The sequence below is a fragment of the Marmota monax genome, unplaced genomic scaffold (assembly GCF_021218885.2).
Source record: "Marmota monax isolate L192 unplaced genomic scaffold, Marmota_monax_Labrador192_F-V1.1 WCK01_AAM20220418_F8-fsc00056, whole genome shotgun sequence".
In the NCBI taxonomy this organism is placed as follows: domain Eukaryota; kingdom Metazoa; phylum Chordata; class Mammalia; order Rodentia; family Sciuridae; genus Marmota; species Marmota monax.
This window is the reverse complement of record NW_026695212.1, coordinates 2892794-2918325: the sequence shown is the minus strand read 5'-3', so window position 1 is coordinate 2918325 and position 25532 is coordinate 2892794.

The window sequence follows — 25532 nt, the reverse complement described above, 5'->3', positions numbered from 1 at the left end:
ATATATATACACAATGGAATATTACTTAGCAATAAAAGAGAATAAAATTATGGCATTTGCAGGTAATGGATGGAGTTGGAGAACATTATGCTAAGTGAAATAAGCCAATCCCCAAAAAACAAATGCTGAATGTTTTCTCTGATAAGGGGATGCTAATCTATAATGGGGAGGGAGGGGCATGGAATGAATGGAGGAACTTTGGATTGGGCAAAGGGGAGGGAGGGATAGGGAAGGGGGCATGGAGATAGGAAAGATGGTGGAATGAGCCGAACATCATTACCCTAGGTACATGTATGATTGCAGAAATGGTGTGACCCTACTTTGTGTACAACCAGAGAAGTGAAAATTGTGCTCTCTTTGTATACAAAGAATCAAAGAGCTTTCTACTGTCATGTGTAACTGATTAGAACTAATTAAATAATTAATTAAAATAAAGTTGTAAAAAAAAAAAACTTCCCATTTTTATCCAATTTAAAGCTCTCCTGGTAAACATTAGTGGGCATGGACATTGCTATTCTTGTCCCTCTTTCTCACTTACCTTCTCCGTCCCCTTTCCTCTAGCTATAATTTCTAGCCAGGTTTGAATCAAGGGACAGAAAAAATAAAAAGAAGAGCTGTGACCCATTATTGGTGGCCTCTGGAAAGGCAAATGCTCAATGTTAATTCTCTCTCTCCAGCAAGGCCATTGTTGTCTCCCCGGTGATTCTTGGCCAGGGAATTCTGACTGCCACCACCCTGACATGGTCAGCTGGCTGATTAACACTGCCCCTTTGCAGAACTTTTGGGCACCTGTTCCTTTGCTAGTCACCCTGTTGTTCCCTCAGTAATCATTGGGTCCCTTTAGTAAGAGTCCCCTTATAAATCCCTTTAGTAAGTCCTTCTAAAGTACTTACACTGGCTCCCTTTTCTATCTGCATCTGTGCTCCAGGAAACACTCATCTTTTCCCCCATCAATGGAAGTGAAGTTTGCCCCATGGCTACCTTCCTTACTCCGTGACCAGACACAGTAGTGTGGTCAGCCACAGACATTATCTTACCTTTGTTGTTGCTGTTGCAGTATTGGAGATAGAACCCAGAGACACTTCACCACTGAACTGCATCCCCAGTCCTTTTCATTTTTCTATTTTGAGACAGGGATTCCCTAAGTTACTGAGCCTGGCCTCAAACTTGCAATCCTCCTGCCTCAGTCTCCTCAGTCATTGGGATTACAAATGTGTGCCCCTGTGCCTGGCTACACTTATAATTCCTACTAGGTGTCAGACCTAGTCCTTATGTTCCCAAACATAAGGTACATATAAGTTTTCTGACAGGTCCCCATGAAGTTACTTATGTTGAAGTACAATCCAACAATCTTTTTCAGTTCAATTTCCCCTCCACTCCTCCACCTCTACTAGCCCGACTTAAAGATGATGCTGGCAGAGTCACCTTCAGTGGCCCACTTTCCAAGTCCCACACAGGTGATCTAGCACCTCTAATTTTAATATGGAGTACTGGGAACCTATTCTCAGACCTGGGTGTAGCACCCAGACTAAAGCAGAATGACCCTGGTTTTATCATCTAGCTCTTGACTCAGGCTCAATGGCATGCTAGAGCTGAAGGTTACCCATTGCCACTATTAAAATTTAAATGATCTAAAATTACAATTAAATAAACTATACTTAAAAGAAAGATAACTAATACAGTTGGCTTTCCTTATTTGCAGGTTCTGGATCCTTGGGATCCACACCCACAGATTCAACCAATCTTGGATGGATTTTTTTTTTTTTAAATTATGTCTGTACTGAATACATATAGACCTTTTTATCTTCTCACTATTTATTTATTTAGAGACCTTGTCTCTAAATAAAATACAAGGGGCTGGGGCTGTTGCTCAGTGGCAGAGCACTTGCCTAGCATCTGTGATCCCCAGCAGTACCACATAAAAATAATAAATAAATGAAATAAGAAAGCAAAAACAGAATTAAAAAAATATATTAAAAAGGGCTGGAGATGTGGCTCAGTGGTTGAGCATCCCTGGTACCAAAAAAAAAAATTAAACCATCACTTTCTATTTTACTTTACTATTATCTCTGTTCTTCAGATTATTTATGTTTATTGTATCTATATGGTAAAAAGTATTGTATGATGATATGCCACACTACATTTCTTCCTAACTCTGGATTCAGTGACCCAACTTTGGTAATTTGAAATTGATTATTGTGGAAATATTTACACCAAAGAAATTGGCAAATATAGCAAATCAGATTCCCCAACCCTCAAACTTGTTGTTAAACATTTACCAATTCACTACTGATCCACTCTTCCAAGATGTCAAGAACGAGCAAGATAGCAGGTGCGATTCAAAGTAAGTCAGTTCATTTCTATATAAAAGGACTGTTTCCAGTAGAACTAACTCTTCTCAGGATCAATAGATTCAGCACATTCAAACCAAGCATGTCTCCCTCGCTAGTGCTTGCAATTCTTCGGAGATGGAATTGGTTCCTCTTCACAGGTATCCACCCTTAATACATTTTCAAGTACAAGTCTGAGATTAGAGTAAGAAGCTCCTGCAGCTGCACATTCCTTGGCAGCCCACATCATAAATGCTTTTGCAAAAATGCCTCACCCAATTTTTTAAACTGTTCTGGGCTACATTTAATAGATGATGAAAATAATGACTTTTAAATATGCCCCTGCACAATTAGGCCACTAAAGTGATGGAGACACTTTGGAAAACTTGAGCCTAGGAAACAATACTAAAATATCTGCAGGAAAAAAAAAAAAAGCAAAGTATCTGTAGGAAAAAAGTCAGAAAGTAGAGGTCAAAGTTGTACCTACATAGTCAAATGGAATCAATGTGAATAACGGTATAAAAGAAACAGCCTCTCATTGAATGGTATGCATTTGAGCATTAAATAATCTCTTCATTTTGTTTGTCAGGTTAGAGCTAACCCTGCCAGTGTTTCTCAGAGGTGGGGTAAGTATAAGGGACACACAATCTCTATAACTGGCGTCTTTTACACACATTTTAGAAGGAATATCTTGAACTTTTAGTGATTGTAAAAATAGAAAAGATTTCAGAAAAATAGATGTGAAATCAAAGCTATGGGGCACACAGATAAGGAGTTGTTGAATAGAGGTGCCTCCTTCATGAGTTTGACATCCCTTCTTTCTGACTCTGTCCCAGCCTTTCGCACATCAGTGTTTAAGTCTGGAAACATCTTTTCCATCTGCCCTACAAGAAATATTCTCAGGTAAGCAGTGTGACAATACTGCTTATAGCCAGCATCTTCTTTCTGGTCATTGGCCCCCTGCACTGAGGTAGTTATTAAACATTTCGAATACCAGTTGAGCATCTCTAATCCAAAATCCAAAACTCAAGTTTCTGATGCTCAGTCTGTAAATTCATTCTGATATTCCCAAATCAGGAAAAGTCCAAAATCCAAACACTTCTGATGCCAACCATTTCAGATAAGGGATGCTCCCTCTGTACCACCTTTTAAAGCAGTTGTCTTCTACAGAACCTTCATGTCCACCGTTTCTGATAAGCTTCACAGCCATTCTTTGTGGTAGGAAAGAAAAGTTTTGTTGGCTCTTCTTTTAAAATACATTGTCTCAGCTCTCTGGACTAACTCTTGATGAACTGAATATGGAATCTGACTTTTCTATCACCTGGATTTGGGTCTGGCACAACCTAACACAAGGAAATGTTTTAGTTTTCTACTGCTGAGTAACAAACCCCCTCAAACTTAGCGTTCAAAACAACACCCATGTATTATTTGACAATGTCTGTAGGTCAGAAATCTTGGAATGATTGTACAGAGTCTCACAAAGCTGAAAGCAAGATAATGGCCATATAGGAGTTCTCATCTGGAGCTCAGGCCTCTTCCAACCTCACTCAAATGGTTTCAGAATTTAGTAACTTGTGTAGAACTGAAATCTCTGCTTCCTGCTGGTCATTGGCCAGGGGTCACTCTCAGTGCTAAAGACAGCCCTCAGGTCTTCTTGCTGTAACTGATTTCCTCAAAGCCAAGGGAAGAATTTCCCTGACTTCTGCAAAATAGAGTCTTGTAATCACAGTTATGCAATCACAGTGGCGAATATCCCATCTTGTTCCCAAGCCCTATCCATACTCAACGGGAGGGGAAAACACAGGAGGCACAGGCCCCAGGAATGGGACTCTCTGAGGCCATCTTAGAATTCTACTTACCACGTGGTATGAGCCTCCCACTCACAGAATGGGGTCAACTTAACTTCTTTGAGCCTCCTGTTCCTCAAAAGTAGAGCAATACTACTCTCCCACGGAGGCTGTGAGGAGTTAAGGTGCTAACACCTGGACAGCATTTGTCACGTGAAACTCATTCAATAAATACTTTCTCCCATCCTTGCTACTGCACATACGTGCTGCCACACGCAGGTAGGCTAGGTGTGTGCTACATTGCTCCTGGGACGATAATTCCCAAGCAGCTTGCTGCAAACTGCCACAGCCAACCTTGAGCACTGACAATAGAACAGGGAAAGTGAAAAAGTAGGATGACCAATTCACACACATCCGTGAAGAAGCTCTCCAATAATAAATGCTTTTTTAAAATTTGTTTTAATTAGTTACACACGACAGTACAATGACCTTGACATATCATACATTTGAATCAGATGGGATATAATAAATGCTTTTGTCCAAAAAACCCTGCATGGTAGTATCACTTCCCATTTAAGAGGCAAAGAAACTGAGACTCACAAAGGTTTTCTGTGTACCCATGTGCACACAGTGAATAAAGGGCAGAGCTCAAGACAGGGAAACTCAGCTTATAACAGGATATCCACCAAGGAGTCACTGATAAACTAAGAAGTGTGTGTGTGTGTGTGTGTGTGTGTGTGTGTGTGTGTGTGTCTGATTCAGGAGGAAAGAATGCAAAGAATTTCCCTTCCCCTCAGGGAGAAGGCTGGGCCCCTTTACCCTCAACAGAGAGTGCACAGATTTTAAAATGTAGCAGAGGGCCATGAATTCCTATTGTGGGAGAAAAGAAGCTGAAAGAATATTTTTGTGAATAAGGATGAGAGAGAGAGAGAGAGAGAGATCACTGGAGTCAGTGCTGCAATCAATTGCTCCCATTTTTGATGCTAATTCTGAGGTCCAAAATAATCCTTTGTTGTGTTATTATTGTAATGTCATTATTTCCATACTCAAAAAAAAAAAAAAAACTTGAAATCAGAAACAAGGCCAATAACACAACCATTCAATTCATAATTTTAAAAAAAAGAAAAATAAATTGCTGAACAAATCTACGCATTCAGAGGATTTACAGACCCAAATATAATTTCTAATTGAAGAAAAGACATATTCATTCAGAAAGATGACTCCAAAGCCCTCTAAAAAAGGGAGGGGACTTACTTGATCATTGACACTGAAAGTTATTCCTGAAAAAACAAATCTTTAGTTTTTTTGAAAGTTTCTTTGGATTTGGTTTTATTTATTTTGTAAAAAGTCATTCAGATACATGTATAATGAATCTATCAGGCTGATGGAAAGGATTTGGCAAAGAAAAAAAAAGAAAACATTAAACAAAATGTTTTCTTTTTTAATTTTTCAACTTTTTAACTGAATGTTACCACAAATTTTGTCAAAAAAGATTATTCATAATTTTTACATTTTATGCTTAACTGTCAATGTAAAGAATTGGTATTACGCTTCACAAATTGCTTAGATCTTTTTAAAATCAAAATTCTCTAACAGCTTTATTTTCATATGTATATATATATATATTTAAAATTTTTTTATTAAAAAGTAATATATGTATAGGGTGCAGTGTGATGTTTTGACATATGAATATATTGTGGAATGATTTCTTACTTTAGCTAAAACGTTTTGACAAAGGAGAAAATAAACCTAATAGAATTGAAATGGATGCAGGTAACGCTTGAGTAATAGCCATCGTACTTGATAAAATTAAAGAAAGGAGAGAAGACTGGAAGTGTGTGTGTGTGTGTGTGTGTGTGTGTGTGTCCATGGTGTGTTTTGGGAGATTATGTTTTTTTGTTTGTTTCTTTGTCTTTGGTACTGAAGATTGAACCCAGGGCACTTTGCAACTGAAACACATCACCAGTCTTTTCTCATTTTTTATTTTGAAACAGACTCTCGCTGAGTTGCTTAGGGTCTCACTAAGTTGCCGAAGGTGGCCTTGAACTCATGATCCTCCTGTCTCGCCTCTGGAATCACTAGGATTACAGGTGTGCACCACCACATCCAGGATCATGTAATTTTTGTTTTTCTTAAATAAAAACTACATCTCTTAGTAATAGAAGTCCATACAACAAAGGAAAAGCAAAATTTTTTTAAATGAACTCAAAGTTCTGGAATAGAGATGAGAAACTTCGAAGCTGCAAGTACCAGAGTATGATGGTTTCTTCATCATTTCACCAACTGGTATGTAATCAGAGTTTTCAGTATCCGGCTCACTTAAATCACATTTATAGGTGATTTTAGCTCTGAAGAATAGTGAATATATTGGATCTAAAAAGATTTCCATAGGCTGAAATGAGAACTCAGTTCTAATAAGATAGTTTTAAGTCCTTTCTTAGTTGTAGATATCTAACTCTATAGTTATGAAACAGGACAGACATGAATTAGCAATAATAGGCAGTAGGCAGAGACTGCATCTGCCTATTCATTTTCATTTTCCCTTCTTCTTTAATAATAAAATCTGGATTTTATTTGGAGCAATGATGTGCCTAGCTAAGACTGAATTTTACAGCCTCCCATGTGGAAGGGTGTGGCCAATGAGAAATAAATGGAATTTTATGCAAAAGATTTTAAGGTAACTATTTAAAAGGTAATGACTCATCTGGGAGGGGTGTCTCTTTTCCTCTTTTTCTCCTTCCCACCTATAACATAAATATAGTGGCTGGCACTCTAATAGCCACATTGTGTCACTGGTAATGGGCATGCGTGAGGGTAGCAGAGTAGAAACACAAGAGAACATTGAGTTTCTGATGACATCATGGAGCCCTTTTTACCAGTTCTGGATTATACTTCACAGAACTTCCTCTGTATGAGAGAATAAACCTTTAACTGGTTTATTGTGTAGACTAAACTATAGTCTTGTCTCTGCTATTGGCAGAGGAACTTTGTCCCTAATACTGGTCAGCAATACAGTATGACTATCAAAATGGACCAAGTGATTTGACACTACATTAAAAATGTACCTGGGTAAAGGTAAGCAAAACAACAAGCACAGAACAAGAACAATAAAAACTGACTTGTGCCAGAATTTCTTTCCACCATAGTCCCTAAAAAAGAGTCAAGAAGTATTTTCTTTAAGGCCTCTGGGAAGAAGATGTTATTGGATAGATCCAGATTTGAGGAAACCAAAGGATGCACTTGAAGGACAGAGGCAGAAAAGGCTGGCCCTGGGCAGGGGGAAATCCTGCAAGCCTGATAAGAGAATGGAAGGAAGCACCCTAGGGAGGTAGCAGAGTCTTGGAAAGAAATGTCTGCATGGTACACAGAGGAAATCTGGGCACCAGCCATCAAGGCTTCCATTCCAGCTCTGTAAAAGACCCAAATGTTCAATCCTGTCTTCACCTGAACCATAATAGAGTTGGCGAATGAATTTCTCATGGGGGAGTATGAAGGCCTAAATATAGAGGCATGCTCCTTAATTTCCAGGACCCATGTCATACTTTATTGACCTCAATCCTCCTTTTATCTTACCTAAGGAGGTGGGCACCAAATAAGGGATATTGAATCTTTCATCAGCATTATGAAAGAAGTCTCATAGATAATTTTAAGTTGATTTAGAAAAATAAAAGTAATTCCCAGCATCTCTGTGTAATGAAATAAAATTTGGATTTTTACAGTGTTATATCTTTTAAGAATAGCCGTGATGGTTCTTTTCCTCAGCTTTGACCACAACATCACACAGGGGCAAAAGAACACAAGAGAATAGTTGGCGTACCTACATACCACCACCACCACCCCCATTTTAAAGCAACAGTACTTCCCTGTTGTAGGATGGCTTAAGACTTTCTAGAATACATTGCATGTCTGAGTCTGTCTTCCACAAAGATGCAGATGCAACTAAGTTTGGATGGATGGATTATAATCCAAAGTGGCAGCTTCTGCATCTCTTAAGGGACAGCATGCATGCACCCTTACACCCTTCTTTTCCACCCTGCTGCTTAGAATTTTGGTGCTGCCACTCAGACCTTGAGATAGAAGCTGTGGGCACAAGACCAACAAGCTGGACGGAGCCTGGGTCCAGGATTACACAGGTGGTCTATATCTAGAATGGTGCTCTATAGTACCATAATTCAAGGCCTCTGAGAAGAGAATGTCTAGTATTGTGTCCTATAAAATCATACATATAGACTATCCACTTGAAATTTCACACAGAAAAGTGAACTCCCATTTTGTTTAAAACACTGGTGGCTTCCATCATTTGTAGCAAAACCTGATTCGTACAGGGATTTGAAGGAGTGCACAATATATAAGAGTGCTGCAGGAGCTAAGTCTACATGACCAGCAGGAGAGATCACTTGGAGGGATTGTTTTCTAAAATTGGAATCTTCTTTTAGAAGATGAGATATCCTATGCATTCCCAAGGGGTAAATCCAACATCATGGAATAAAATTGTGGGAAGACAAATATGGGTACAATGTTGGATAATTGACTACCTGTAAGGGTCACTATTAATTAAGGCAATTCTCTGACCTAGACAACATTACTGTCTCCATTACCTGATATGACTGGTTAATTTAATCAAAGCAGTCCTTGGACCATAAGTTCAGTGAGGATGGGAACTGCATCATCCCCCACCACTGACCACAGTGCCTCACCCCTTGCAGGTGCTGGATAAAGGTTTGTTATATGGTGAAAAGGCCAAGCATAACTGGAAGGTGCGGTAAGAGGCTTTTGTAGGGCCAGAGAAGAGGTCCTTGAGGAGAAGACCCTCTCCCAGCAACAAGCATAATTTTGAGACAGAGCAGGGAAGGCTGTGGTTCCCCCATCAAAGTTTTCCACCTAATGCAAGCTATTTTCAAAAACTTGTTTCCACCAATGACAGTGGTTCAGGAGTTGCAAACTCCTTTCCCAAACTTCCCTGTAATCTCCACGAGGCACTATATACCTGGACTTGACAGGTGTAAGGTCTTCCTTGGGTGGCGGTAGTGAGCCTCTTCACTTCATGAGTCCAGGGCAAGAGAACACAATGCGCAGGCGCATATCAATGTGTCAATTATATAGATCTGACTAGACTTGTGCAGAAATCTCGAGATCCTGTGCAACAGCTGACTGCACCTGTGTGAACCTGCCTTTTTTTTTTTATCTATACAAGCTTTGCTCCTTAATTTCTCAGGGAACAGGCCCTGAACCCTATGCCATTTACTGTTTCCCTGGAGCTGGAGTGAAAGTCCCAATAAAACCTCATTCAGAAGGTATTCTTTGCCTCTCTGTGATTTCTATGTCCAACTGGAATATGCTGGTAACACTCAGAGCTGGTAATGCCAAAATGAGCTGGTGATATCTGAAAGAACTGTACTTGATCTATTCGTGATTTATATCCCAAATTATGCAAAAGGACCTCACACTAATTGGTAAGAACTTCATTGCTACTTAAATTCAGTCCCTTTTCTTGTTTGGGAAAATCAAAGTGAAATCTACTTAAAGAAGTGAGTACTGGTAAGTGGGTATAAATACATAACAGTATGGGATGGCAGTGATTCTAGAGAAGAGACAAATGCTCCCATTACCCTTGCCTAATGTGTGTGGAAATTCCTAAGTAGAAACACAGAAGGAAACCTGGTGTTAGACCTTCACCACTACCACTTTCAGATATGTACACATTTCAGCCACGATCCAAACCATGCCATCTTGAACCCATTCAGAAAATTTGAACTTTGCAAGTAAAACTATATCAGATGTTTTGCTCACCAACATTTTTCTTTGTATTCCTTTTATCCCAAAAGCTAATTCAGGTGTGCCCTGCTTTAAGAGAGCCAGATACAGTATCATAAAACCCCAAATTGACAACATATAAATTAAGGGATGAAAATTTACATTACAAAAAGACTTTAAATGCTGGGTTCCTGGGAGAAGGGCAAACATACTGAAACTAAAGCTATCTCCTTTGAATAAAATCAAAATATTGCTGAAATTGTGTTGCAAACTAGCGGGAGAATAGTATTTTAAGAGCCCAAATTCCCTTGGACATTCTTACGAGTAGAGTGATTAGCTGTGTTCAGAACGTGGCAGTAAGAAAAAAAAAATCTATGACATGCAGGGCTTTTGCAGAGTTTGCCCCATGTTGTGTTGAAAGATATTATTTTAAATAAAATTTATTTATAGAAAAATAATCTCAGTAACAACACAGTTTTTCATGATGTTTTTATATAAGGAAACATCTGAATTAGTATTTGGTACTAGGTCATTCATTCATTTATTAAATATTACTTAAAGCCCACTGTCCCTAGCCCTAAGCTAAATGCTGAGTATTCAAAGATTAAGTCATGGAGGTACTTTCAAGTAGTCCATTCATAGACAAGTATCACAATAACTTGTAGTAAGTATAATAAAGTATTGCTAATTCCTGTATCAGCTTCCAAGGAAGCATAACTTAGTTCACTTCTTTGAGAATACATGGTCTTCTGCACCCGTTCCCAGGAGGTCACATAGGTCCTTGAAGAACAACCACAGTTCCAAAGGATTTTCATTTCATTCTATAGCAGCCATGTCCACTGAGTTTTGCCTTTGATATGCTTGGCTTCAGTAGAGCATTTTAAAAGGAATCGGGAGAAGAATAGATTTTTCCTTTAACTTAGATGGATAATTCTACGTGTAGGAGATGATAGACTGATCCAAAAGCTACAGTAACCTGATGAATAGAAAATAATTATATGAAACTCTCCGAGGGCTAGGAATGTATCTCAGTGGTAGAGCACTTGCCTAGTATGTATGATGCTCTGGGTTCTATCCTCAGCAACACACACACACACACACACACACACACACACACACACCTCTAAGAGAAAATTTCCCTGCCATAGATTGAAGAATGGAAACCAGTGTTCCTTAATTATATCCTATGTATTAGCCATTGTACCAAGAACACAAAACGTGTTCCACAAGACAGCTATGATAGGAATAATGCCCCATTTTTACAGACAAAAAAAAAAAAACTGAATCTTAAGTTAAACCAAGTATATAAGGTGTCAGAGCAAGAAGATGGCAGAATCAGGCTGGGAACCCTGGTAATATTTCACAACAAAGCCAATGCCCTTTCCTTCATATTGAAACTATAGATAAAGACACTTTCTTCTCTATAATTATAGAATTCAGAGCTAATTGGAAGACTCCATGTGTCTTTTCTTGTGTTTCCAGTCCAAAGAGTATTTCTCTAGAATGAGATCTTCAGACATGCAGCTTGGAGAAACTAAACCTTCACCTACGGAAGAATAGGAAGGAGAATCAGAGCCCCTGCCACCCACATGCTCTGAGGTAGTTTTCTGCAGGGATCAGGAGCAGGACATGTGGGGGATGTTGCCTGGGTTTGCAGAAGGGTCAAGGGTAGTCAGATTCTGGCCTGGATGGAGTTTGGGAGGTAAGGGATGAGCTGAGCATGGAACTTAGCCAGAAGAAAGAGTGATTTGATCTGCTGATGAGTTTAGAAAGAGAAATCAGGCATGCATTGACCACCCTTCCTCTTTATTTTATTTTTGGGAGCTACCTATCTGTGAGAAGACAGTATATGATATTGTTTTACTCTTTCATGTTATCTGCTTTATAGGGGGACATCTCCTATTGTGAGAAGAGTTATGGTGTCCAAATGCTGATGGTCACTGCGTTGGTAAGCAGAGTTGCTGATAGAAGAAACACTGATAAGCATCAGCTTTATATATATATGATGTATATGATATATACATATATATACATATATATGTGTGTATATATCTGTTCTACTCAATTTTCTTATTTCTCACTTGGTCCAGCATTTATGTGAGAGAAAGTGGGTATGTTATTTATTAAGTATCCTGAAATTTCAACAATGTGAATAGGAGGAAGCCAGGTCAGGGAGATAATGCTACATACCACAGACAGGAAGAACTGGTACATACACATCTGAGCTCTGATGCTGGAAAGAGACATGTCAGGAGGAGGAGTGGAGGGTATGCAGCCTGTATCACCCCAAATTCTTCCCTGTTGGAGAGTGTTAGAGTCTGTAAACAAGTCAGGATGGCGCCTGGAAAATGTTAGAGTCTGTAAACAAGTCTGGATGGCGCCTGGCATTTTGCCAGAGGGAGTGGTTTGTGAAGTAATGCCAGCGAGCCATTAAGTGTGGAGATTCCGTATTGGTTGACTGATGTATCTAGTTTATGTTAATTAAGATAAGCTGTGTGGAATGTATAAATACCTCTGTTGTCCTACAATAAACGGCTCCCACTCCTGCTGTATCAGTCTACGCAAGTTCCTCGTCACCCCCCGGTTATTTTGCTGCAGCCGGACTGCGGCAGGAGAGATTGATTCTGTGTGAAAGACTACCCCCAAGTCTCCCAAGCTGGAATCAAGCTCGATATAAGCAAAAAGAGGCAGGGAGTTTCAGATTTGCTCCAAGCCTAAGAAGCTATGTTCTTTTCTTTTCAAATTCATTTTACCTGCTACCAGAAGGTCAATTATAAGGAGACAATTCAGTTTATTTCTACTCTAGGTTTTTAGCTAGCGAACCAGAATCTGTGGTCTACGTGGGGACCAGTTCTGCAAGGTAGGTTATTTAAAGGGGTTTAAGATCACAACACTAACAACTATTTGGAGATGTTTCCGTGTCCAGACTGAGGTGGCATAAGGGAGGGTGGCCAATTCAGTAATTCAGGATCTGATTTTCTCTTCTCTGGGTGAATAGATCAGGGGAAAAATAATCCTGCCTCAGCTTTAGATTAAATATTTTCTCTACAATCAGTCTATTACTATCACACACACATATTACTTTTAAAATTTTATATAAATAATATATGCTCATTGTAGAAAAAAATTAGAAATAAAAAAGAAGAGGGAAAAGGAGGAGGAGAAGGAAAGAAGAAGGAGAGGGGAGGAAGAGGAGGAGAAACCCAAGGTATTCGTGAATCACATTTGGCTGCAACAGGAAGTCCAGGGGAAGCATCATGAGGATGGTTAGCAGCTCCATGATGCCTTCAGGACCCAGGTACTTTCTATCTTTCCATTTCCCCACCCCTACCATGAAAACCTTTGCCTGATGCCTTGTGCCTCCTGGTCACAAGATGGCCTCATATCCTTGTGAGGCAGAGAGGAGGAAAGCACAAGAGGGCAGTACCTGTATAAGAAAGTAAAAGCTTTTCTAGAAACTGTCTCTTAAGTTCTCATTGAGCAGTGCTTTCCACATGATTGCCTATCTGAAAGGAGCTTGAAAAAGTGAGTATTTTTTGGTTGGGTCCACGGCTCTACTCATTGAAATTAGGATTTTGTTGGTAAGAAAGAAGAGAAGATGGCTACTGGTTGGGAAAGTTAATGTTTCCTCCAGTCTGGCTCAGCCCATGTTCAGCCATCCCTCCTCTTTCCTGCATCAGCCATCATCCACTGCCAGGTTCATTCTCTTGGTAACCCCAGTGCTATTTGGCACCAGGTTAGAGCACCAAGGCTTCCTCAAGTACCTGGCAAAATGAGAACCTTCCCCTTTTCTAGGTATGCATGCAGTTGAGACCATGACACTTTTTTCAAAGCACATGTATATACTTTCTATACTATTTTGTAACTTCTTCTTTTCTCTTAATGAGGTATTGTCAGTTGCTCTGACAACACTTTTTAAACTAACTGCATCTCAGTCACAGAACAAACTTCCTTGTCTCATTTATTATATGCCAAACAGTGTTGAAGATCTGGGGTACACACGGAGAAACACACACAAAGTCTCAGTTCTCATGGGCCTGATTTTCTGGTGGGAGAAGACAGTGAATAAATGTATCAGTAAATATATAGCCTACAGATGGTACCATTAAGTAGAAAAATAACCAGAAGTTGGGGTGGGGGTTTTGTGTTAGATATGTAATGATCAGGGAAGGCTCCATTGACAAGAAGAAACTTGAAAGGGCCAAGTGCATTTTGTGAAAGTTTCCTTTGCATGCGTAACTAGCACATGCAGAGGCCCTGAGATGGGCACATGCATATAGTATGTTTGCATAACAGTACTAGGGCCTTCATAACTGGATCAGGGTTCAGAAGATGAGAATATTTAGAGAAAAGGCAAAGATAACAGATAATTCCAGACAGAGGCAGAAGGTCCTATTTTTAATTGCATTGTATTTAAACACTATATTGGACATTCAAGTTCTTTTACAGCTTTTCATATTTATAAGTAACAGTTTTTAATGGTCTGGGCCTCAGAAAAAAAAATTCATTCGTGCCTACATTAAAATCACAATTGATTAACTTAGTTTTTTGAAGGAAAATGTTAAGCACAACTTGCTTTTTAAAACAATGAATGAGAGGAATTACCAAGATATAACCTCATTTGCAAACAAAACAAAATTTTAAATATGTTTAACAGTCTTAGATTGATCCACAGAAAATAGCATTAAACAGAGGAAGAAAGAAATAGGAAAAAAGAAAGAGAAACACAAGAAGAAAAAGGAATTATCTTGCTTAAAGTAGAAGAAAAGCTATTAATTCTACTTCTTACTGTGTAACAATCAACCTCAATTTAGTGGTATGAAACAACTACCATTTTATTAAACTCATGTTTTTTTGAGGCAGAAATTTGGGTAGGGCATGGCAGAGATGGCTGGTTTCCGCTCCACAATACCTGAGGCCTCAGCTGATGGGTGGGGGTGTTGAATGGCAGAAAGTGACTACCAGCTCAGCTGGGGCCCTATAGCTGAGGTCTCCTTCCTGGATATTTGTTGGAATCCATTGTTCTTCATTTGGCATCCTCTGGGATTATAATTTCCAAGATGACTTCAGTTATACATCTGGAGTCCACTCTGGGTTACCAGGTGGTTGTAAGAGAACTCTCTCGCTTTGTTCACACATACCAAGCCTCTCCAATTGGCTAGCTTGGGCTTCCACATAACATGGCAGCCTTAAGTAAGAGTTCAGCTTGTTTCATGGTGGCTGGCTTTCAAGTGGTCAGAGTGGAAGATGTGAGTCCTCTTAAAGGATATGGGTCTGCAACCACTGTAGTGTTGCTTTGGCTCTATTCTGTTGATCAGAGCAGTCAAATATCAGCCCAGATTAAGGGGAGGGCATATATCCCTTACCTCTCAAAGGAAGACATGTCAAACAATTTAAAGATATTTTAAATTTATCACAATATCTAAAGAAGAGGTAGGCATAATTTCTGTCTTTTGCCCATGTGAGGTCCTTGGACATGTTTGCACAGATGACAAAGAGAACCAGAGTTGAAACCATTCTGGTTTTATAGTCCTAAAATGTCTTCCTTAAGCCCCTCCACTCTGTCTCGTATGTGGTTTATCCTTTTCTAGCTCTTAAATAATAAATCACAGACCTCTTCTACCATCTTTAGAAAACCACTTACCATCTTGCAAATCATTTGTGTGTATGTGTGCAGTTGTTGGAGTTTTTTGTTTGTTTGTATTTTTTTGTTTTTTGTTTGTTTGTTTAGGGTACCGGGGCATTTGATCACTGAGCCACATCCCCAGCTCTATTTTGTATTTTATTTAGAGACAGGGTGTCACTGAGATGCTTAGCACCTTGCTTTTTGCTGAGGCTAGCTTTGAACTCACAATCCTCCTGTCTCTGCGTCCCAAGCCCCTGGGATTACAGGCATGTGCCACTACACCGATTTTGTTTCATGTTGATGCTATTTCTTAGTGCTTTTTTCATTTTGGTTTTAGAGCAAGTTTATGAGTGTGTCTTTGTAAATGATAACCTATCCATGGTACAATTTGCACCAGGAGAGTCTAAGAGAATGTTGATTGTATTTTTTTTTATTTACTATATGTGTACTTCCTGAGACAAGGGCAGTTGGATCAAATAGTTTTTTCGGAGCTGCTCTGCTTTGGGTGCTTATCTGCAAGGCTGCATTAGCTAATTCCCTCCAGACTTCAGAATTCATGTCATCTGGACTCACTGATTTGTGTATGTTCAGATTTTTCAAGTATTCCTTTACCTGCATTGACAGAGCATATATTTGACAGAATAATATTAAAAAATATAAGATGGCAAGCAGATGGTCAGAGTCTTGACTGGAAAGAGATCTTCTTGAGAATAGTTTTTGAACACAAACCACGCTTTTGTTTACAGGAATGTCCTTTTAAATACTTGGTTTGATTACCAATGGAGGTCTTGAAAAAGCCCAATGCTTGTAAGAATTTGTTAGCTGATATCCTCTACCTGAAATAATGGCTTCTTAAAAAAAAAAAAAAGTAAAGAACTTTTCTATACTCCTTGCTGCCAGATGTCTATTTGCTACCTAAATCATGAAGGTGAAAAAAACTTTTCCTGATCCCCAGGCCTGATGCAACTCTTTTGTCAAGGAAATAAGGCACAGAATTCAGTGCAATGCAAACAAGAAGCAAAAGAAGAAAGAAATGGAGAGACAAAGACTCATACCAAGAACAATTTCTGAGGATTTCAAATTTAGTTCCTTCCTGTTAAAAGGACAGGTTGATGAGAAGTCTGGGCTTGGCACTGGTACCTGGAATGAAAAAAAAAAAAAAAAAACACCATCTTTCAATTTAAGGAATACAAAGCTTCATTTAAAATCCTGACACCTTGCATGAGTTGCAACGAAAACTTGGTAAAGCAGTATTTGAGATTTTTCTCTAAAGACTTTTCATTAATGGATGCCAGTGTCCTGACAAAAGAGAAAAAAAATGTAGATCAGTATTTTGACAGTGACACCCAGTACCTTTCATTATTTGGAGAGTCAGTTCTATCACCCTCTTGCCATCAGTTTCTGCCTGTCACCACCGAATCATTAGGTGTTGGCCCAGTGCCATGTACTGTCAGATCCAACACCCTGTCTGTAGTATTTTGATTCTCATTTCAATTGCTAAGGTTAATTGGGCAGAATGACATCAACAAAGAAAGTATGGAAGTTGCTTCTATTTATTATCAACTATTTGCTGTGGAATATTTTGGGAAGGTACAGTATTTTGGCAGATTGGACCTTCTATCTTTAATAGACACATAACCATTACCTTCTTTGTCTCATACCAGAATGGACGCTTGCATACAAAAGCACCCACCAAACACGAAAGGCCCTGTGCCATTATATTCCCTTGGGCATCTTTCATCTATTTCTTACAGCTTTAAGTATTTTTAATCATAATTTTTACATATGTTGCTTTTCTCTTTTCCTCCCTTTCATACACAACCAAGTTTTCCTCTATTTGACCTTCTAGACCTTGCCTCTATTAGAAGTTATGACTAAGCCATTTTATTTTTAAATTTTTATTTATTTATTTAGCAATACTGGGGATTGAATCCATGGATGCATTACTACTGAGTTGCATACCCAGCCCTTTTTTATTTTTTATTTTGAGACAGGGTCTCTCTTAGGTTGCCCAGGCTGGCCTTGAACTAGTGATCCTCTTACCTCAGTCTCTCAAGCGGCTGGGATTATAGGTGTGTACCACCATGCCTGGCATGACTAAGTTCATTTTAGTGCTTAAAATGATATCTTGTTTTTTAAACACTAATCACATTGAAATGGTCAATGACTAAAAAGATCTTTCATGTTCTCTGAAAAGATACTTCAGGAGATTTTTTTCTTTATATGAATGTAATAATTTATCTTTATAAAGCTATAAGTTTGGTAAAGCAGAAACATCATTCACCTCCTAGAAAAAACTGCTTTGGGAAATCCAGATCAATGGGTCTCTGTTGGGAGAGGGAAAATTATCTCCCTAAGAAGTAGACCAGTGTGTAGAAAGTTAGTCAAATAGTAAGTCATTGATTCTAATTCATCAAAAACATAATTTGCCAAAAGATTGATTTTTCAATATTATTGATTTGCCAAGAACATGTGACTTTGTAGTTCTTCACACACTTGTTAGAAAAATCCCCAACTTAAAACCACAAGTGTCTTCACTCATGTATCTTGACACTCCCTTTATATCAATACATTCCACAGGCACAAAGCCCCGCTCATCCATGTATAAAAATATTCCCAGTGAATTGCTTATAATCCAACTCCTTCCTCTGTCAAGAAAGATAATATGTAAATTACATGAGTCAGGGAATGAAACACAATGGGATGAAAATATACTGGAAGATAAGAACCTGGCATACTAATTTTTTAAATACTGAGTTTGGTGATATGCTTGAATTTTTAAAAAACCAAGAAATTTTCTCAAAGTAACCTGTATGTTGAGAAGTTTCACTGAAACACAAATCCTGTTCTTTATTACTTCTTAGAAAAAAATATGACTCATTAAGTGAGCAAATATGTCATTGGGCCAATTAATCTATTGACAAATTGTTATCACGTGCTATAAACCTTAATGGATTCATATAGGACCATTACATAAGTTCTCTGTTAAACAATTCCAGATCTTATAAATTTCCTCCTCATAATATTCTTGCCTCTAAGTTCTTTTTTTTTTTTTTTGATTCTCAGTTGGCATGCTGATGAGCTGATTTAAGCAGTGAAGTCATTTATCAATAAATAGTTATTAAGTACCTAACAAAATATTTTATTATACACTTATAGGTGAAGAAAAGAAGAGGAATACTAAATAAACAATGCTGAAAATTCTTCTTTTTGCTGGCTCAGAAGACAAAATATTCATATATTGGTTGACTTGAGAACAGTTATGAAACTTCCTATCGAGGAGTTCAGTATTCCTGCAGTGTAATGAGTGGAACAGCTCTGACCTCTTGTTGGGTCCTTCCCACAATTCCTTCCCAATGTATATGCAAGCAGATTGCTTTTACTCTGGAATGATGTCTTTTTTTTCCTTCTTCTTTCAAGAAAAGACCTCTTCACCATTTTTCAATCATTAGGTATTTTTCTCCCAAGTCATTCCAAATCCTGTATACATTTTTACACTTTCTATTGTGTGACATACATATGTCTGCTATGATTTTAAATTCAATAGGAGAATAATTTGAATCCAGTATATTTTCTAACATAAGTGCTTGCAAATTAATATTTCAAAATATGTATGCATATGTATTTGTGGATGATGATTTTAAGTAATACCTCAGGGATCAGATGTCTTTAAACATCTACCTTGAAATCTTTCTTGTATTCAGAGAAAGTTTGGCCCAAGTTAAAAGGCCAGGTGACTAGCTGGCCAGCCAAACGAAGATCTACAGAGAATACCGGAGGCTTTAAAAAAATTGTAATTTCAAAAGATGTGTTTTCTAATTAAAATGCAACCAAAGTTCCCAGGGATGCCAAAAGGAATCCAGCCGGCGTTAGGTCCCAAGGTTTTGGGTCTCTGACATTATGCATAATTTTTCAGACATGCATCTTAATTATTCGGAAATACTTTTTTAAAAAAAAATAATCAAAACATTACGACAGGTCCTGAGGCATGGGGAGATAGTCCAAGAACCAAGCCATGCAGTTCTCCAGGGTGGTGACCACATTTTCCTCTATTGTTTCATGTAGTAGTGTGTGTAAGGTTGATGGTCAATAAATAAATTAATAAAACATTCACATAATTACAAGCTTCCATGACTGGAGGGAGTTTTCACAAAAGACATGAATAACATTTTACAAGCACCGACAGGCAAAATGGTACAATTATGTAGATAGATTTCTCTCCAATACTTGTTGATGTTCACATAATGAGACATGGCTTACTTCCACGTATTCAGCCTTAACTCTCTTTAGAGACTATTCAAGATTTAACGAATGTGCTGGTTTCAGAATTTGCTATATTTGAGCATTAGCATAGCATGAATTAACAAAACAGAAATGCCTGTTTTTAACATAGCCATTGCACTCCAAGATTTGCTACAAGCCCACATCTGCTGTCGTAGTCCTACTCATGTGCTTTATTTATGAGAGGAATATATATATATAATATATATATATATAATGCTGAATGTTTAAGTCTTTGAAATGCAGGGTTGGAAGAGCTTTAAAAATGGTCTATTCCAGCTATCCAAGTTCAAATTCCTCTAAACTCAAGTCTAGACACAGAGATTCACTGCGGGACTGCAGTATCAATACATTTTTGCCTGCCTAGAGCAGGGGTCAGCAAATTATTTCTGCAAAGGGTCAGAAAGTAAATATTTATAGACTTTGTGGGTCATACATCGCAACGACCTCACTCTGTCTTTGTAGCATGAAAACAGCCACAGATGACATGCAAAATATTGAACATGACTGTGTTGCATTAAAACTCTATTTACAAAAACAGGCAGTGAGTTAGGTATAGTCAACCCCTCATTGAAAGAATTTTTTTTTAATATTTATTTTTTAGTTGTAGTTGGACACAATACCTTATTGTTACGTGGTACTGAGGATCGAACCCAGGGCCTTGCATGTGCTAGGCGAGCGTTCTACCGCTGAGCCACAACCCCAGCCCCTGAAAGAATTTTTATAAGGAAATGGAACTTCAAGATCTGTGGAGGGTGGGGGAAGCCAAAGAAATGAGCAAAATACTCATGATGAGTATCAGCCAACACTCTGACTTCTCAATCCAGAGGATTCAGGTTTTTGGAATAAATTTGACATCTTACTAAACATTTCTGTTGGGTTGTATTAAGTTAAGTTCAGCCCTTCCACCTCATTCTGTTCTCCTCTTTTAACCCAAAGTCCTGGTAAAAGAGAAAAATTACTAGACATTCAAACAATAATCTACATGTATTCTAGAGATTTCTAAGGATGATGTCATTTTAAAGTGAAATTAGACACACTCTGCTTGATAAGGCATGTATGTTATAACTTTGTCATAAGTGGATGGTACCCAGTCACAGGCAGGGGAGGGGGAAGAAGATGATTATCCAAAAATATAGAATCAGGAAGTGAAGAGCTCGACTCCAAATGCAAAGTCACAAGGTGAAGCTGATTTTGAACCAAGAAACTGCACAACCAGGTATCAAGCACATGGACTTTGGAGTCAGAACATTCTGGATTTAAATGGTTTCTGAACCTGAGTAATTCTAAGGTACTGGACAGGTTTCTTAATTTTCTTTCTTTCTTTTTTTTTATATACTAGGGATTGAATCCAGGGATGCTTAACCATTGTGCCACATCTCTAGCCCTTTTAATATTTTGTTTTGAGACAGAGTCTCACTTAGGTGCTTAGAGCCTCACTAAGTTGCTGAGTCTGGCTTTTAACTTGTGATCTTCCTGCCTCAGTCTATGTAATTGCTGAGACTACAGACGGGCGCTACCACACATAGCTCTTAATTTTCGTGAGCCTCAGTGCCTCATTTACAAAATAGGGATAGTTATGTTTATTTTTCAGGGTTCTTATGAGGATTACATGCGGTGAGGTCTGCAAAGTGCCCAGAACAGTGCCTGGCACACCAGAAGCCCTGACATTCTAGACTAAAGGACAGTCAGTACTGCCTTATAAAAATTTGCCAACTACTTACCATTTGGAAAAATCCATGATCTGGACTCTTAAGGCAATGGTTTGTTTCCATATTCCTAGGAGAAAATGTCAACTGCTTTTACCATGTGAAGTATGGTTATGATCAAATGCCTAGAGAAAGGCATGGAACTTAGCACAGACGTTACCACTGATCCAAGTTTCACATTCTCTACAACTCTTTGGCTATTCAGTTAGGTTTGGGACCAGATTTAGTCACTTAGGTTCCCCCTGAAGCAAGAACTCATGGAGTCAGTAAATAGAGAGTCCAGAATAAAGTCTAGCTGTATGGTAACCAGGTCTTCAAATGATTAGCAATGAGACAGGAGTCCAACTTGTTTCCCTTTGCTGGCAGCCTGAAGACCACCCAGTAGCTTGCCATGCTCGAGAAAGTATGGCATGTTTATGTAGGAATGTGAGCTGTAGAGAACATGGAACACCTGTGCTCTGTGGTCTTCACAGCCCCAATTAGCTTCTGGAAAGAATTCAGGGTAAAAATCCTTAATGGGATACCCCTAAAAGTGCTTCAATCCTGAGCACTCAAATAATTTCTTTAGCTCTGCTAACTATGCATAAAACATGCTCACTAATAACTACTTAGTTACCCAAGTGAGTACCATAAAAGCATCTTTGACATTCAGAAAAGAGACTTGATTTATTTATAATGAGAACTTACAGTGTTTTTATAGGAAACTGATTTGGGGACTTCATATGAGAAAGGACTTTCAAAATCCAGAACCATTCAAATAAGGACTGGGTTCCCTGTGGGGCAGAGTGATGATCTGTCAAAGGAACTGGGGAAGGGATTCCTGCAATGGAAGGAAGGGTGATTTGGCTAAGATGCTATATTCTTATGTGTTTGTTTAATAAGCATTTTTTGAGCACCTAATGTGAACTAGTGCTTTTATATAAAACAGTTTTGCCCTTAAAGAACTTAAAGATTCTAGATGGGAAGATAGACAAATGGCCAATGAGTATGAGAGAGCACAGGTGCCAGAATAGAGCAGTGCACCTAAATTAACAGGTGATGCTCAGGAAAGGGTTCTTGTAGCAGTTGATACTGGGCGTCAAAGGATCAATTAATATGACCAAGCAAAATAGAGGAAGAAAGCTTCCATCAGCACAAAGAAACAGCACAAAGAACACCATGAACAAAGGCACAAGCTCATAGATATGAAATAATGCTTCAGCCAGTCGAAAAGATTGTCATTAGTGACAGAACACAGAGGTCTGCTATCAACATGTTCCATTTGTTGTTGTTAAAACATGTTGTACACAAAGAATCCCTAATCAAAATTTTAAATAACATGAGCACATTTAAATAGTAAAATTAGGAGTCCAAAGAGGACACTGTGGGGATTTAACAAATAATTGTTGAATCAATGACTCTTTACAAAGTCAAATGGGTGCAGAAATACAGTATTTGGAAGACCTGAGCAAATATAGAAAGATTGAACAATCTGAAATAAATAAGACAAGCCGTTAACATACGTTAATGTTGGTTTGTAAATGTCTGCTATATAACTTTGTAGGTGCTTAAATATTTTATAAGATCCAATCCAGATATTGGTGAGTATAATTCAAAAATAAGATTTAGTTGCCAAAAACGGGAATGTAATTTTTGGCTGGAGTAATTGAAGGGGGGTAGAATTCAGAGGGTGCATGTATCTGTCATTTGTGTATGCTGCCCTGAGTACATATACACAATCTCGTCAGTGCTGCAGTTTGTACTTAAGGATGGGTTCAGACCTGTTCTGAGGAGAAATGCAGACGAGTAAGAGGCTCTAAACCATCTTCTGAGAATCCTTTAAAGGAATGATAATGTGTGGAGCTGCCTCAAGAATATATTAACCATCTACCGAAGGCTTTCCTAGAGAAGATATTAGACCTGCTTTGTGGAAGATTTATACAATGGATCGACACTGGTGTCACGTTATATTTCTTTAATTGACACAAATTCAATTACATGAGTTCCACAAAAATAATAATATGTTTAAGACAAACATGTAATTATGTAGTATGGGTGACTCCTCCAGCTAATCAGCTTAATGATCATGCATGTGCCCCAGAATCAACAGGAGAGAATAAATATGAATTCCTCATCTCACATCCATGTTGCCTCTCAGAGCAAGAGCACCTCTCCATTTTGTGATTCTAGCCTTGAAAAATATCTTTAAAAATTTTTTTTGATACTGAAGATTTAACCTGGGGCCTTGCACATGCCAGGTATGTGCTTTGCCACTGAGCTACATCCCAAGTCTGAAAAGGACATTTTTTTAATCCACTTATCTGTGATATGTAAGCCAACTACTTCCTCTGCTTCTCAAAGAAGCAGTAATCAGTTCCAATAGGGGAAGAAAAGCTAGCTGAGAAATCATGGGTTGACAACTGTTTGGTTGCTTAACCTAAGAACTTCCAACATCATGCTTGGTCATATGCAATTGCTGCCTTATGTTGACTTGGTGCCAAAGCTCCTATACAAGATGCCACTCCATGATACAGGCAAAAGGTAGAAACTGCAGGAAGAGTGATATTAGTTAGCTCAGCATAAGGAAGACATCTCCAACAAGGAAGTGAAGAGGACTCTTCTGACACCAAAACTATCCAAACAGAAACTAGATAACAACTTTTCATAGCAGATGGCACTCAGAGACCTGGTAAGAGTAGTGAATTAGGCCAAATCTTGAGATTCTGAGATACAAACACCAGCTTCATCCTGGGATCAGGACTTAGCTTATATCATATTCTGCTGACTTTTCCATCTTTCTTTCTTGAGCTTCCTCTTCTGATCTTTTAAATACAGTTCTCTATTTCAAGAAGTATTTTCCAATTTATGTCATCTGTAGATATCTAGTGGTAACTGTTGCTACATTCCTATGGATTTGCTAAAATTTCTTTTTTCTTAGTTCGTGGTACTCATCTAGAAAGGAATTTTACTTTTTCCAGTGGCTAAATCTTAGGAACTCAAGATCCTGGTTTAGATGGTTTCATGATATGCAGATGTTTATATGTATGACATTGATAGGACCAATAACAAATTCCCAGTGGGAGGGAAGAGCTCAGGGTTAACATAATTGATGGGTACATAAGAAAAGAAACAATGGCTTAAACCAATAATTTTATGTTTTCTTCTTCTTCTTCTTCTTCTTCTTCTTCTTCTTCTTCTTCTTTTTCTTTCTTTCTCTCTCTCTGTCTCTCTCTCTGTCTCTCTCTCTCTCTCTCTCTCTCTCTCTCTCTCACACACACACACACACACACACACACACACACACACCTGCAATTTGGGCAGGGCTCAGCAGGGACAGCTTAGTTCCTCAGGTCCTAGGGACTGAGGAATCACCTGAAGGTCACTTGTGCATGTGACTGGTGAGTGATGCTGGCTGACAAGAGGGATCGCAGCTGGGGTTGTCATCTAGAACACCTATGTGGGGCCTCAGTCTGTGACTGCTTGGATTCTTCACAGCATGGTGGCAAGGTTCCAAGAGCAAGTGTCTCGCGAGAACCAGGTAGAAACTAGATCTTCCTTTATGACCTAGCTTTAGAAGTCACACAGTGTCACTTCCACCACAGTCACAAGCCTTCTCAGATTTGAGAAGAGGGAATACAAATCATAGTGCTTTCTCAGAGGGGTTTCCACATCAATTTGTAAGAAGAGTGTGTGTGATGTGAGATCTTACCACAGCCATCTTGGGCAGTTCCATCTACCATGAAATGGATAATCCATCTGGAAACAAGAGAACTGGAAATTACTTGGTTCAATTATTTACATCCTAATTTATTAGAAAAAGAAATGACATAGGTATCATCTCCTTTACTCTGACATTACTCTTTAATGTATGCTTTCAAAGGTCGATGGGAGTTTTGTTGTTTATTTGTTTGAGGTGACATGGCTATTTTATTAAAATAGATGCAAGGAGTTAAAACAGGTGCCTGAATTTAAGGTAAATCTATGTGCAGGTGTAAATGTGATGAATAGTTTTCCAGGATTACATCAAATGACAACATTGCTGTCAACACTCATTTGTAAAAGACCT